General features: G+C 38.9%; 1 protein-coding gene across 7 annotated transcripts in view; it reads left to right on the forward strand.

Annotated features, from left to right (window-relative positions):
• The first annotated feature begins 201 nt into the window (after nucleotides 1–201).
• The window catches only part of LOC310899749 (uncharacterized protein), a 201,242-nt gene continuing 187,618 nt past the window's right edge, over nucleotides 202–13,825 (forward strand). For all 7 annotated transcript variants that reach the window (XR_014584617.1, XR_014584618.1, XR_014584619.1 and 4 more), the window contains exon 1: nucleotides 202–1,282. The gene's annotated coding sequence lies outside the window, so the exon portion shown is untranslated. The remainder of the gene's footprint in view (nucleotides 1,283–13,825) is intronic.

The following is a 13,825-nucleotide window of genomic DNA, read 5'->3' on the forward strand; positions in this document are numbered from 1 at the left end:
ACTGCAGAAATACCCTACTGATTCCCAGTCATGACACCTCCTGGTATTTCCAAAAGGAAACCTCAGGTACATTGTTTAGTCTTCGCAGTGCACAAAGGGCTGGACATGCTATACAGGTTCCAGTTTTCCTATGCACCCATGCTGTGATACTTCCTGGTGCATATACAAATGGCGGGGCTGGGGGGGGGGGGAGCGGGGGGAGGAGGGAGGGATGGGGCTGGGGAAGATATCTTTCTCACTCAAATTAAACTTCATCTTTGGTGACTTCTGATTTTAAAGTCTTCTTCCTGTCTAAGTCATTTTAAGAGAAATGTACTTTATCCATGAAAGTCACTGAATGCTGCAGTTGAGGAAAACTTTATAATTCCTTTCATAAAGAGCAGAAAGTTGAAGCAGAGAATGTGTATTCATAAGATCACTGCCAATGGCAAGCCTACTAAGATGTGTCCCCTATCATTGAGGTGTTTCCGGTCTCCCTTCAAAAATATTGACACCCTTTGAGTGCATGATGTCTGTGATTCATTAATAGGGGACAAACAGATGGGAGGTATAATTCAGTAAATGAGGTTACTTTCACTTACTTTGATCAGTCCAAAGTGCTCTTGGATTACTTCAATGTGATTAGGGGCCTATTATGGATATTATGCTGAATAAATTAGAAATATTAGAATGCCTAAATGAGCAATGTTTATTGCAACGAATTGAGATTGGGGAGGGGTGGGGGAAACATTTCAATTACTTTTTTTTTTTTTTCCTAGACTGTTAATATGTCTTCTAACACTATACCGTGCTTAGATTATCTCACCAGAGGGGGTAGTAACTACGACCATACCACACTCCTGTTGCAATAAAGTTGTAACAAGCACTATGTCGGAGCATCTGTCTTCCACGGTAACTTTTTCTATTTCAGTAAATACAAACCTGCAGACTTTTATATACATGCTTAATTGTTTGTACAGGAATACACAGACTGTAGTCTATAGGAGCATTCATATGCTTAGAGTCAAGAACATGCTTAAAAATTTCTGGGACTGGGGTCTGCCTTCTCCCAGTGGAGAATTATGCTCTTACACAGGCTTTCCCCCTCAGTGTGCTTGCATAAATCTGTCCCTTTAAGTTTTACAGAGCCAAACTGCTCCAGTCTTACCGTAGCCATTTTGCAACTGCTGGCTGCTTGGTGCCTGTTCTGTCTCCTAACTGGTTAGTTCCTGTTATGCCTTTCCACAGCTCTCTCTTTCTTACTCCTGCGTCTCACACGTGATTGAAAAAGGTTCATCCAGCGGTAAGTCTGACATTTCTTTTGTGTCCGATCACGGTGAAAATGCTGTAACACATCATTTACTAGTATTAAAAGGATGTCCATAGCCTTTAAAATTTGTCTCTATTCTTTAGCCAGTAGTGAGGAGCAGGATCTGTTCCAGTTTGCAGCACATTGCCAGATTACATTGATTAAACTATCTCCTGTATGCTCTTTCCCTTTCAATTTTAAGTAATATTTCTGTTTTTCTCTCAAAGGCTCAGTGCTTTGCTGTCATTGGTAACTACATAAAACAGGTGCGAGACAGGTTCCCTATTTATAGCATAAGTAAATTCCACTCACTTCTAACTGCTTTGCAGTATTCTTGGATTTAAAAATAAAAAGCAGAGGTAACAGCTAAAGGTGACAAGAGGCAAGGTAGCTAAAAGATATGCTGCATCTCAAGCAGATGTCAATGGATGCCATTCACAGATCTGTATCATGCACTGATTCACTACATAAGCAGTGAATGCTTCCACCTTTGATAAATATATTGTGTGAGAAAACAATCTGGATTCCACTGAATGGTTGAAATAGTTTCTGAATAGTAATATGGAATAACACAAGAATAATAAGCATATTGGAATAATAATGCTGGATAAATAAAGCATAACATTTGTAGATTAGGAAGCCTGACTTCCATCATAAATCAGGAGTTTTAATAGAAAGAACTAACAGGTTTGTGTACAAATTAATGTTTAACATAGCAGGAAGGGATCTACACAATCTTCTTGTATGAATGCTGTTAGACGGTAGGAAACTCATCAGTAAGCTCAGCCAGATACCCTTCTCTTCCAGCATGCCAACACCTTGTCCCTGAGGAGCATGTGAGTAGTAGTTAGTGCATCATAGAGCAGTCAGCCACTTCACTGCAAGATGATGGTCTTATTCTGCTTCAGGATTCTTCCAAGCTATGCACGGGGTTTTGAAGAGCTTCTCAGATTGTAAAATGAAAAACTGAAATTTGTCAATTCTTTGCATTTGTCATGTACTGCAGCTTGAAAGAAAAATCTAGGAGTGGTTGGAGCTGTGGTAGTGAGGAACACTGAGCTGTCAGAAAGAAGAGTGCAGAAAGGCAGACAGTAGCAAAGACTATGGTCCCTGCTGTTACAAAATGTGATGGTTGAGAAGGAAGGGCTGGGAAGTGCATAGAGTGTTGTCAGCTCCCGAGCTTGTGGAGCAAGCTTGTGGAGCTACTGCATCTTGTGACCTGTGGTTCTTCTGCGGTGCTTTGCATGTCAACTGCTCTCACTCCCAAATTGAAGGGCCACTAACAGATGAATAACTAACTCCTTGCAACAGCCATAGCAACACCTTTCCTGCATTGCATCAGGTGTACTTCTGAACAAAAGTGCACACAAATACTATTTAATTAATCTGAATCATAGTATATTTCATGTCTATGCTCTACACTTGGTGTACCACTACAGTCATAGTAATCCTAAACTGTAGGGACAAATGTGCTCATAGAAATGGAAGAAATTGAAGTGATCTGGCTGAACCCTGGAACAGAACCAGTATGTTCATTCCTACAGGATTGAAATGTCTGTGGGTTTTGTTTTCTATTCACTGTTGGCAATGACTGCTTCCCAGCATCCTGTCTTTGGTCCAGGTGCTGTAGGAAGTTTATTTTCCATGGACTTGCAGTCCAAACGTTGCCTTTACAGGCAGCAGAAAGCTTTATCTAGTACAGAAGACGTCTGTTTCCAAGCCCATGCAAATGTATTTTGATGTGCTGCCTTCCTACTCCTTGGCTTGTGTTATGGGAACAACATCAATATAGTGGGAAATCCTTTTAAAACATCTAGTATTTCACTGTTACTTTGAAGATTGCTATGCTCGCCTGTGGAACAGAGCTGTGTTGCCATCTCGGTGGAATGCGATCTGTCCTTTCTCCACATGAAGCAGTCCTGGCTTATGGCCTGGCAGAGCCTATTTCTGATAAAGCAGACGGTGTCTCTCCATTTAGCCACCTTTCATTCACCACTGAACAAAACTTTGTTCTGCCTTGCTGTACAGCTGTTATTTTACAGCTCTGTGTTCCTAGATTATATTTTTAACTTCCAAAATGTCTTTCCCATTAGTGCTTTCCCATTTCATCTGTGTGGGTGGTCTTCAGCTTTTTGGCCTCAACTATTCCTTTAATTTAGTCAATCTTCTTGCTAGTTTATCTTGTCCCCTGCCCAGAACAGAAATGGTTGATTGTCTTTGTTGATGATACTGAACTGAGAAGTGCTGTTGACTTTCTGGAGGGACAAGAGGTCTTCCAGAGGGATCTAGGTACATTGGAGCATTGGGCAATCATCAAAGACATGATGTTCAACATGAGTAAATGTTCTTCTGCACCTGGCACAGAGTAATGTTGGACACAGGCACTGACTGGGAGACGAGTGGTTGGAGAGCAGCTCGGCAGAAAGGGATCTGAGGGTGCTGGCTGTCAGCAGGCTCAGCACAAGCCAGCAGTGTGCCCTGGCAGCCAAGAGGGCAAACTGCATTTTGGGGTGCATTAAACACAGCATAGCCAGCTGGTCAAAAGAGGTGATTCTCCCACTGTATTTAGTGTCAATGTGGCCTCACCTCAAATACTGCATGCAGTTCTGGGCTCCACAATATAAAAAGGAAATTAAGGTCCTTGAAAGCATCCAGAGGAAGGCAACAAACCTGGTAAACAGTCTAGAAGGCATGCCCTATAAGGTGAGACTGAGGACACATGGGTTGTCTAGTATGGAGAAAAGCAGGCTGAGATGCAAACTCATTGCTCTCCACAACTTCCTGAGAGGAAGTGGAAAGGGAGGTGCTGGCATCTTCTCTCTGTTAACCAGTGACAGGACAAGCAGAAATGGCACAAAGCTGCACCAGGGGAGGTTCAGACTAGATATAATGAAAAATTTATTTGCTCTGAGGGTGGTCAAACCGTGGAACAGACGTCCTAGGGAGGTGGTTGATGACCCATGACTGTCAGTGATCAAGAGTCGTTTGAATAATGACCTCAATATTATTGTACCAAATTTGTCAGCTCTGTTCTAAACTGTCCATTTTTATTTGAGAGCAGGCATTTTGTCGCCACTGCCAAGTGTCTGAAGAAATTGATTCTTCCTCCCTTTCTCTTACCCTCTGTTTTTTTTCACTCTTTGAAGCTGTTTTCCTGAGGTTTCCATTTCCTCCATGTGCTGTTTCATGACCTCTTTCATTTTTGGTCAGTGTTGACAGAGTTAACTAATTAGGAAGGATAGTAACAACAATCTGGTTTACCCTAAGCAGCACCCTGTAGTTCAACTCTCATTTAGAATTGTTTGGCTTTTTTAGAAATATCAGTAGACTTTTGTGTCCAAGCTGATAACTTGTTCTTTAACTACATTGGATAAACTTCCCTGTATTAGTTGTGACCATTGCCCAGCCCCTCCAAGGTAGCCAGAACATACCTCCAAGGTAGCCAGAGATACTTCCATCCATAACCAGAAATTAGCTGTGGATGGGAGAGATACGTGAAAGCAAGTCTTAGTGCTATCTGAACAGCAATATGTCAGCTTCAGTGACAGCTAATAGTCCTTTTCTTTTACCACCTCTGGATCTCCACAGTGATGGATGATCATTTATTCTGACAGTGGAGATGACATTAAACAGTATCTAAAGTCAAAAGTGCAGGCAAGAACCACACAGGAAGATGCAGAAAAGAAAAAAGCCTTAGTACATTCATTATTACCATGTGAAATTTTACATCTGAATCACACACTTTGTTAATGGATGATGCTTAGGTCCTTCCCTTTTGTATGCAGTTGGCATTCAGCAAAATAGTATGAGGGGACAAAGGTGTGACTTTTATGTAATGGACCCTTTTATGGTCTTATGCTGGAGGAATCTCTCAGCTTTCCAAAAGTCTGCCTTAAATCTTCCATAAAGTGCTGGATTCATCTACCAAGGAGGTGGAAGGGCTTAGGACCTCATTGTAGCAACTTGCTTAAGTCTTGGATAGGGGATATGAATGGTTGGAAGGGTAAATCCCGAGAAATTGCAGGTAGCTTTCACTGGGCATGTCATTCGAGGTTGTAGCAACTTTCTAAGCAGCTTAATGAATAAGAGTCACTAAGCAAAGAAGAAGTGGTCTCAAACAATTACCCTCAGCACTTTCTCTTATCTTTCCTCGCACCTTTTAGAGAGTGCTGCTGCCAAACACCTCGTTTGATGGGAAGTGGCCGATTTGCCTTCAAACGTGGGATGTAAGCATCTAAGTCACTGAGGTGGTCTTGATAATTGCCTCAGATCTATAGCTGCTTCTGCAGTTACCCATGGAACAGCTTCTTCCCTTTGGTTCAAGCACATTTCCAGTTATCTTTGCATGTTATTCATATTCCTTTCACCAGCTCCCTGTCCAGGTGACTGTTTTCATATCCAAGTCTAGTTGCATGTCTTTTTCAAGTAAGAATTTGTGAAGTACTGCCAAATGTTTTACTGCACTCTAGATACTACTTTATCTGCTAATTTTATCCTTTGATTAAGAAAATATATATATTTGGTGTGTTTTGTTTGTTTGTTTGTTGGGTTGGTTGGTTGTTATTTTTTATCTTGTAAATCTACTGGATTTTTATGGAGCTTTTTACAAGCTTCCATGAATCTTGGACTAGGTCTTAAATGTTTACAGTCTATTTGCTCTTATCCCCCACCCACCCACCCCCCACCCCCGCCCAGGATTTTTAACCAATTTTTATGGAATGGGAGCTATGGGTTTGTTCATATTCTTGGTGTTTGTTTTTTTGTTTGCTTGTTTGTTTTGTTTTGTTTTGTGGTTTTTTTTTTTTTGGGGGGGGGGGGGGGAGGTTGCAAGGGAAGGGTGGGTGGATCACTATTATTTCCAGTAATAAAATCACTAAGGAACCTTATCATTGCCCTGGTTCATAGAAACATCTAAGTGTGTGTTTACCTTTAATCATGGAGTTAATCTTACCAACTTCAAGATAGCTATTCTTCTCTTTAAAATTGAACATATGCTTAAGTTCTATCTTGGACCAAGGTAAGAAGGCTGAGTGAACTAAATCCACTTAAATGCAGCCAAGTGATGGAACTAGCTCTTCAGTAAATCCTAACTGTACAATTTTTTTGAAGAATGAGTCTATAAGCCACTCCCAGAGCCAGATGGACAGAGTGGGATTACAGGTTTAAGCAAAGAATTTGTTAGGAGTGGTTACCCTGATTATAAGCAGAGACCCACTACATGTCTTAAGCATGAAAATCTCCCTGACAGCAGAATTTCAGCTCAAGATATTATGTTTTACTTTCATGGAAAGAATGGGTTTTACGAGGCAATAATAAGGGAGGGATACACCGTATGAGGAAAAAAAAAAAAGAAAAAAAAAAAAGAACCTTGCTTTATCAAAGGCTATCTGTTTTATTGTTGTTGTTGAAAGTTACAAACTTTTGGATTCCTTTCTTATTATTATTTTTTATTATTATTTTATTTCCTGCTTCTCTCTCTTATTATTGATATTATCATACTTTAGTTTTGGTTTTCCAGCAAGTTTCTTGGTATCAGCTTCTGTGCTATTTGTTGTATTCATGAGTTGTAGTTCTTCACTTCTGGAGTCTGCACTGTTGTCTGTACAGAGTAGGTCATTGTTAGGGGCAATGGAATATTTAATAAACACTTCAGAAAGTCATGACCTTGGAGCTGACAGAAGCAGATACTTCGGATTATGTTTAGGGTTTGTAAAAGCTTTTTCATTTGTGAAGAATTTATGGAAGAACAGTCAAAGAAAAAATTCTCAGATAAGTTTTCCAAGCCTATGGAGTCAAGCTGGATGCCCTAGTTTCTAAATCAGGTAATTACTGAAGGCTGATAAGAGTACTAATTCTAGGATGCTTACACAGAATGAATCATTTCAGTTTATTTCAGATTGGAAGTCTGGAGTGTTTGTAATGTCCTAAAATGCATGTTAATTATACTTAATATTTGGTTACTGAAAAATGCTTGGGAAAGTTTTTGTGAAGCTTCAGTGAAAAACAGAAGCTTAGGTGAGTACCTCTGTTTGACAGGAATGGGTTCTTTGTCTTAGCTGAGACTGGACTTCTATTGTCTAAAGCAGTTTTGTTTCTGAATAAGAGCATCTTCACAGAGTTTGTAGGGTGCATACTGTAGTCTTAATTTTCCAGTGTTTCTTGTGTTGGCAATAGTTATAGATTTCAAAATTTAATTTTGAGTGCCAGTAACTGCAAATATAGTTTTTTTTCTTAGTCATCATTTCTTCAAACAAAACAAGGACCAGTGAATTTACATCTGAAGCAAGAAATAAAGTTAATTTTGAATGAGACAAGTCCTTAACTTCTGTGTATGGCGGTTCGCAGTGGAGACTATTTAGCTGGTGCCATAGAAAGCACCTGAGTTTACCTGGTGAGCTGCATTGAATCAACAGGAATTCTGACAATGACATCACTCCATGCGGAACACACATAGTTTAAAGCTTCTGCAGCATAGTGTAGGCCCCTGTAATCTATTACATTAAATAATTTGAAGGATATTTTTCGTGTAGCTACACAGGGAGCAGCTACATGGTATACAGAAAATGAAATTCTGATCAGGTTCAGAGCTTTCCACCTGCTTTAAAATGTGACAGACATGATTTCAGGTTTTATTGTGTCAGTAAGAACTGGGACTAATCCTACTGAAGTCAAGCATTAAACCTGCATGAGGTCAGAATAGAGTTAAGTATTTATTAGTTGTGTGGGGGGTGGTTCCCCCTAAAATTATATGGATGACTTATGCATTTTCCAGTATTCAGACTGGCTTTTTCTGCACATTATGGATTCAGCAGAAACTGCTAAGGAGTAAATATTGTTTAAAAGCAAAAACAAAACCAAAAAACACACCCACTTCCTCTTTAGTCTTTCACTTTTTGTGACCCAGATCCAAATTATTGCAGGAATGCCTGTGTATTTCTTAAAGCTTACTATTTCTTAAAGCAAAATGGCAGTGAGAATCCTTCACCAATATTCTACTGTGAGAGACAAAGGACCTGTCCCTGGTGAAACCTGTGAAATGATAGCATTGACCTCATGCTCTCTTTGCTTAGCTGTGAACAGAAAGGATGTTATGCATCCATATCATAATTGCTCTCTGTTTCTGTGCCACTGACCCACACCAGTCTCCATGGCATTTAGAAAAAGAGACGAAGGAGCCACAGATATTGCTGAGCAACTCTCCTCAATCCAGTTATGGTACTACAGCTCTTTCCCACTCACATATCAAGGTTCCCCACAGCAGGATACACATCAGAAAATTTCACAACACATTTTTGTAGTGGACCACCAACAGGGTAAGAAGAAACCTGAAAGGAAAATAGATCATTGAATAAAGCTACTGAATGAGAATTTTCCCGCTTCTGTCTAACTTTTGCTTTCCAGTGTCCTCATATCCCTCTGAGAAAACTGCATGTAGCAAGCCTTTCTCAGGAACCCATATCTTCCATTTCTTTGGAAAAACAAACAAACAAACAAAAAAACCTACCATAGAAAACATGGGAGTTTGAGACAAAGCTGTTCCCATGAGAGCTCTCTTTTGCATATTTGCTGTTATCTGATTATGGTGGGAGAAGGGTTTTCTTCACCCTTACCCCCGCCTAGGACAACTACCATATCCTGACGCCAAGTCGCAAGAATCCAAGACTGTCAAGATTATTGACCTAGGGAATATGTGCCTCTGAGTCAGATCCTGAGATCAGGAGGATCAGGAGGGCTATTCAGTCTATTTTACATGTCTGAGGGGTCTAATTTTAAAGGAACCAGTGTGATAATTATTAACCCACCCACCTATTTCTTCTGCCCTTCAGCTTTTAGTCTGCCAGTTTCTACCTTCTTGAGACTTCAAACATAGGCCTTTGTGATATCTCAGCATAGATACTGCAACTGTGGTAGCACAGTTATTATTTTTTGCAGAGCGGAAAAAATTTCCTTCCTAGAAGTTTTTCCTCAGGGCATGAATTCAATAATCATGCTCTGACCTGTGATTTGGCTCATATATTGGGGTTATTGAGTATGCTCTCTCAGCAACATAGAAATGAGCAAAATTCTATCTTCTGAACTTAATGGGAATCACATTTACCTGGATGTATGCAATAATTAAGATAAAAAGTACGCTTCATATGAGCAGTGGGCTGTGTCAAATATGAGTATGACTGAAGGTATTTGTAATAACTTGAGAAAGCTGTCGTTCAATATTTTAAAACATATTTAATATCTGAGTCAGAGAAGCATATTCTGTCAATCTCACATTCAGTTTAACTACCTACTATGCAAATATGGGACTTTGTAAATTCTACTTTGTCCAACAAGTTTAAAGCTATATCTCTGCTCCATAAGCCACAAAGATTACACATTGCAAACATCTATAAGCAGTTAGTTGAGCTGCTTATTACACAAAATAATATGTGTAAAACACAGCCAATATTTGTATTAAAATTCCTTTCTCAGACACTGAGAACATAAAAAGGAATCAACAGGAGCTCTTTACAATGCTAGACAGTATTTTACTACATACTTCTATTTAGTTTCTTTTTCTTTTGTAAATTGCTGCTACATATACGTGCAGTGGGCATATCAGGCAGTTAAAATATATTTTAAAACTTAGATCTGTGGAATTAAATGGAATAATTAACAACTTTTATGACACCTTGGCTTGTTTTGCATGGTGGATAATACTTTCACCATAGGGTACCCCTTATGCATTCAAAGTGCTGAAAACAGGGGCTGCATAAGGCTAACCGAGAGCAAGACTTCATCATCTATGTTCAGCAAGCAGAGTTAATTCCTAATTAATGCAGAAAGATTGACCTCAATTAATAGAGGTTCATTTTCCTTTTGAGTTTGTATTTCAAATGCTCTTGTGGTATTTCTTTTAACCTTATAACATCACGAATGAGTTTTTTACCTGAGGTTGTAGCTGAACAGTTTCCTCAACTGCACTTTCCTAAATCTCTGTAAGACTTCTGCCACCCCACAGCTCCAATTCCCTCCCTTTTCAGCAGTTATTGCTTTTCTCCCACTTTGAATGGAAATATATTTGCTTAGGGAGAAGAAACATCACACCTTCTTCCTTAGAAGCCACCCTGAGCACATTAGCATATTCTGTCAAATGGTCTCAATATGATTTACAAATGACCAACAGTTCCCTCTCCTCTCTGTGGCAAAGGCAAATAGTAGAAACATCCTCTGTTTTAGAGAGGAGATAAATGACATGCTGCAATCACAGAGCCTTTTTACAGAAGATCTACCTAAATTCATATAAGGCCTACTTCTAGGCAAGCAAGAAACATGAACTGAGGCGTACCCATTGTGCTTCTGTCAAAGGTTTGCCTGCCATCTCAACCCTTGGACACACAGGAAGCAATCCTTGATTATCCAGCCCTTCATTAAGAAACTTGCAGCTCAAGACTGAAAGCAGAGCAGGAGATTTGAGAAGTTGGATATAGATGGTATAGGGCTGTGTCAGTCTCTCTCTTTTTGCTCCATATGGGGCCACTGTGCACACAGCAGCTTTTCAAGCATGATTTAGAGCAGGATGATCATGATCTCACCTAATCACATGGCTAACGTCTGCAAAATGGGACCCTGTGATTAAAATGACTGAAAATATAAGGTCAAGATATCAAAAGTCTAATTCCATAGTGTAAACACAACTTTCAGGTTCTGCTGGCTTCAAAGAACACCAATAAAACAAAGGAGAAATGTATATTTGGGCCCTTCATGGAAAACATTATCATTTGCTGTTCATCAGAGGTACCAAGGCAGCTTGTGATTACCTATATATATATTTAATAAAATTATCCAGCTCATGAACTTAAGACATTTTAGGGAAAAAAAAAAAAAAAGTAGTAGTATATATTTTTTTTTCTGACACAGAGTTTTGTTATGTAATTTGATGGGAAATGTCATTGCTGAACTCTGTAATAACCTGCACAAAACCACACAGACCTACAGTGGCAGCAATTGGTGGACTTTCCCAAGAAAATGTTTCATTATCCTTATATTGCTTGACTTTTTTTTACACCACATCTGTGCTTGCTTCGTCATTCTGCCATCTGCTGTAACAAAATACAGGCTAAGCATTTTGGAAAATAAGCCCTCCACACATTAAAAATGCTCCAACCCTGAGCACAGCCCTTTACTTCTCACAGGCTGTGGAGCTTATTATCCTCTTCCTCCTTTCCCTCCTTCTCCTTCACCTTCTCCTCTTCCTACACCTCCCCCACTTTATCTTTCTCTCCCTTGGCCCCACCACCACACACAAGATGTATTACATAAGCATACCAGTCATGGAGAACACAGAATCCCATTGATTTTGTCTCTGTGTTTCTATTAAATGAAATGAATGGCTATGCACTTTACTTCAGTATGCAAATAAGTCTGCTGAAAGATCAGAAATATCAGGTCATTATCAATGATTTTTAAATTTTGGAACTCCCAATCAGACTTGTTTCCTGTTTGGTATTGTCTGCTGATACACAATGTGTAGCTGAGAAAAAGAGTCTGGTTGCTACAGTATTGAAATAACAGAGTATGAGCAGAGTGGTTTCAAGTACATTCTCTGTATAGTCCAGTCAAAGTTTCTTCCTGATGCAGCAGCATAAATCTCTTGGTAGTAGTAAACTCACTACACAGACTTCATTCCTGAACACATGTTCAAAGGTGATAAAATAAATGCAGATGGTCTCCCAAAACCTCAGTGGAACATTTTTTACTGTAACTAAATGGACTGTAAAAAAATAGGGAAAAAAAAAAATAAAAAAAAAAGGCAGAAAATGCAGTTTGACACAGACAGGCAATTTCAGAATAGCATTCAGTCATTTGGGAAAAAAGCTAAATAAAATGTGTGTTTATAATAATCTATTGGCAAAACAATATTGACAGATCATCTGAGCTGCCTAATAGGAGTGAATTTTAAAATACTCAAATTAAACTAGTATTGTGAGCTGAATATTTTGCTTAACTACTTTCATACACATACAAAAACTTTGGATTGGGAACTTCATTCATTGTGCTTTCACCAAAGATGACAATAAAACCATCCTCAGCTACAGTGAAAACAGAATTAGGCCTTAACAAATTTATTACAAGCTTTGTTTACAAACTTGTTACAAAATTATACAGCATCTTATGCGTACACAGGATTTACAAGAACATTTAACTGATGTGTGTGATTGCTCTGCTCTCTGGTTGAGATCTGCAGGTTTTTCTTCACTCATGGCCTGATACTGCTTCCCCTGTAGTCAGTGAGATTTTTTTCATTGACTTTAGTGGAAGTTGGATCAGATCCAAAGGGTAATACTTCCATTCATTTTTATACTGAGGTGGGAAAGAGGCAGCCGATCTAATAACCTTATGCACCATGTTTCTTTCTCATTTAATATGTTTCAGATGATCGGTGATAAATTTAATCTGAAAAGTTTTTGTTGGCCACTTGTAAAACACTTGATGCATTGGTAAAGTTAAGAATCGAAGACCAGTTCCTGCTACTGGATCAATAAATTGTTTTCTTTGAACCTAACAGAATGAACATCCCTTGATTTTCAGTGAGCAGAAAGAACAACATTAAGATTGATTCTGATGTTACTTATTTTGCTATAATAATACATTTTCTCACCTGTATTCAATATACTTTCTCTGTATTTACAGTGATGTAAGCAAGTGCATCAGCAACCAAGTAGGAACAATGAAGTCAGTGAAGTCACTAATTAATGGATTCATGGTCTGGAAGCAACACTGTCTAACCAAGATCACTTAGTGTTCTTACCTCCTCTTCTCATATGGACACAGACCTACTTGCCACACGGAAGAATCTAAAGCTAATGATCCATGACAATATCTGCTCTCAATTACTTGCAACACCTGAAAATAATATTTACTTGGGAATTCAGGTTGTAAAATTAGGTTTATAACTTGGAAAAAAAATCAGTGGAACAGGCCTCTTAAAAATATGTTTTTCCCCACAAGCAGCAAAATGAATGGGTAAGGTTTTTCTTTTCTTTCTTTTTTTTTTTTTTTTTCGTATTGAAACTTAAACATGTCTACTGGTAAAAAAATAAGAAAAGTTCTGTTGAGGATCTTTGTTTGTTTATTTGTTTTCCAAGGAAAGAGAATTCAGGAAAAAAATCTAGTCAGATTTATTAGATAGTGAGCTGCTTGTTATATTGCATCACCTCCTGCCTTTTAATGATTGCCTTAGTATCAAATCTCTGAAGCTATTACTGCTAAAACCAAAGCTAGATTTTAGTCCAGAAAGATGAGTTCATGTGAGGTAAAAAAACCCTGACATGTTGAAAATTGAGAGGGTTTTCCAAAAAACTTTTTTATGGCCTCCGCTACAAAATTGTACCTACACATTCCAACCCGGTTTTCAGAGTCACATCTTTTCCCATGCTTGGCTTCATGAGTAACCTGTCCATTTTCCCAGTGGTTTTATAATGTGTAAGGCTCTCTGTTAGGGATTAGGGAAGACCACACAATTTGTTGCCTTTGATGAGCTGCTGCAGATTTGAAGTTGGT

The sequence above is a fragment of the Anser anser genome, assembly GCF_964211835.1.
Source record: "Anser anser genome assembly, chromosome: 1".
Lineage (NCBI taxonomy): Eukaryota > Metazoa > Chordata > Aves > Anseriformes > Anatidae > Anser > Anser anser.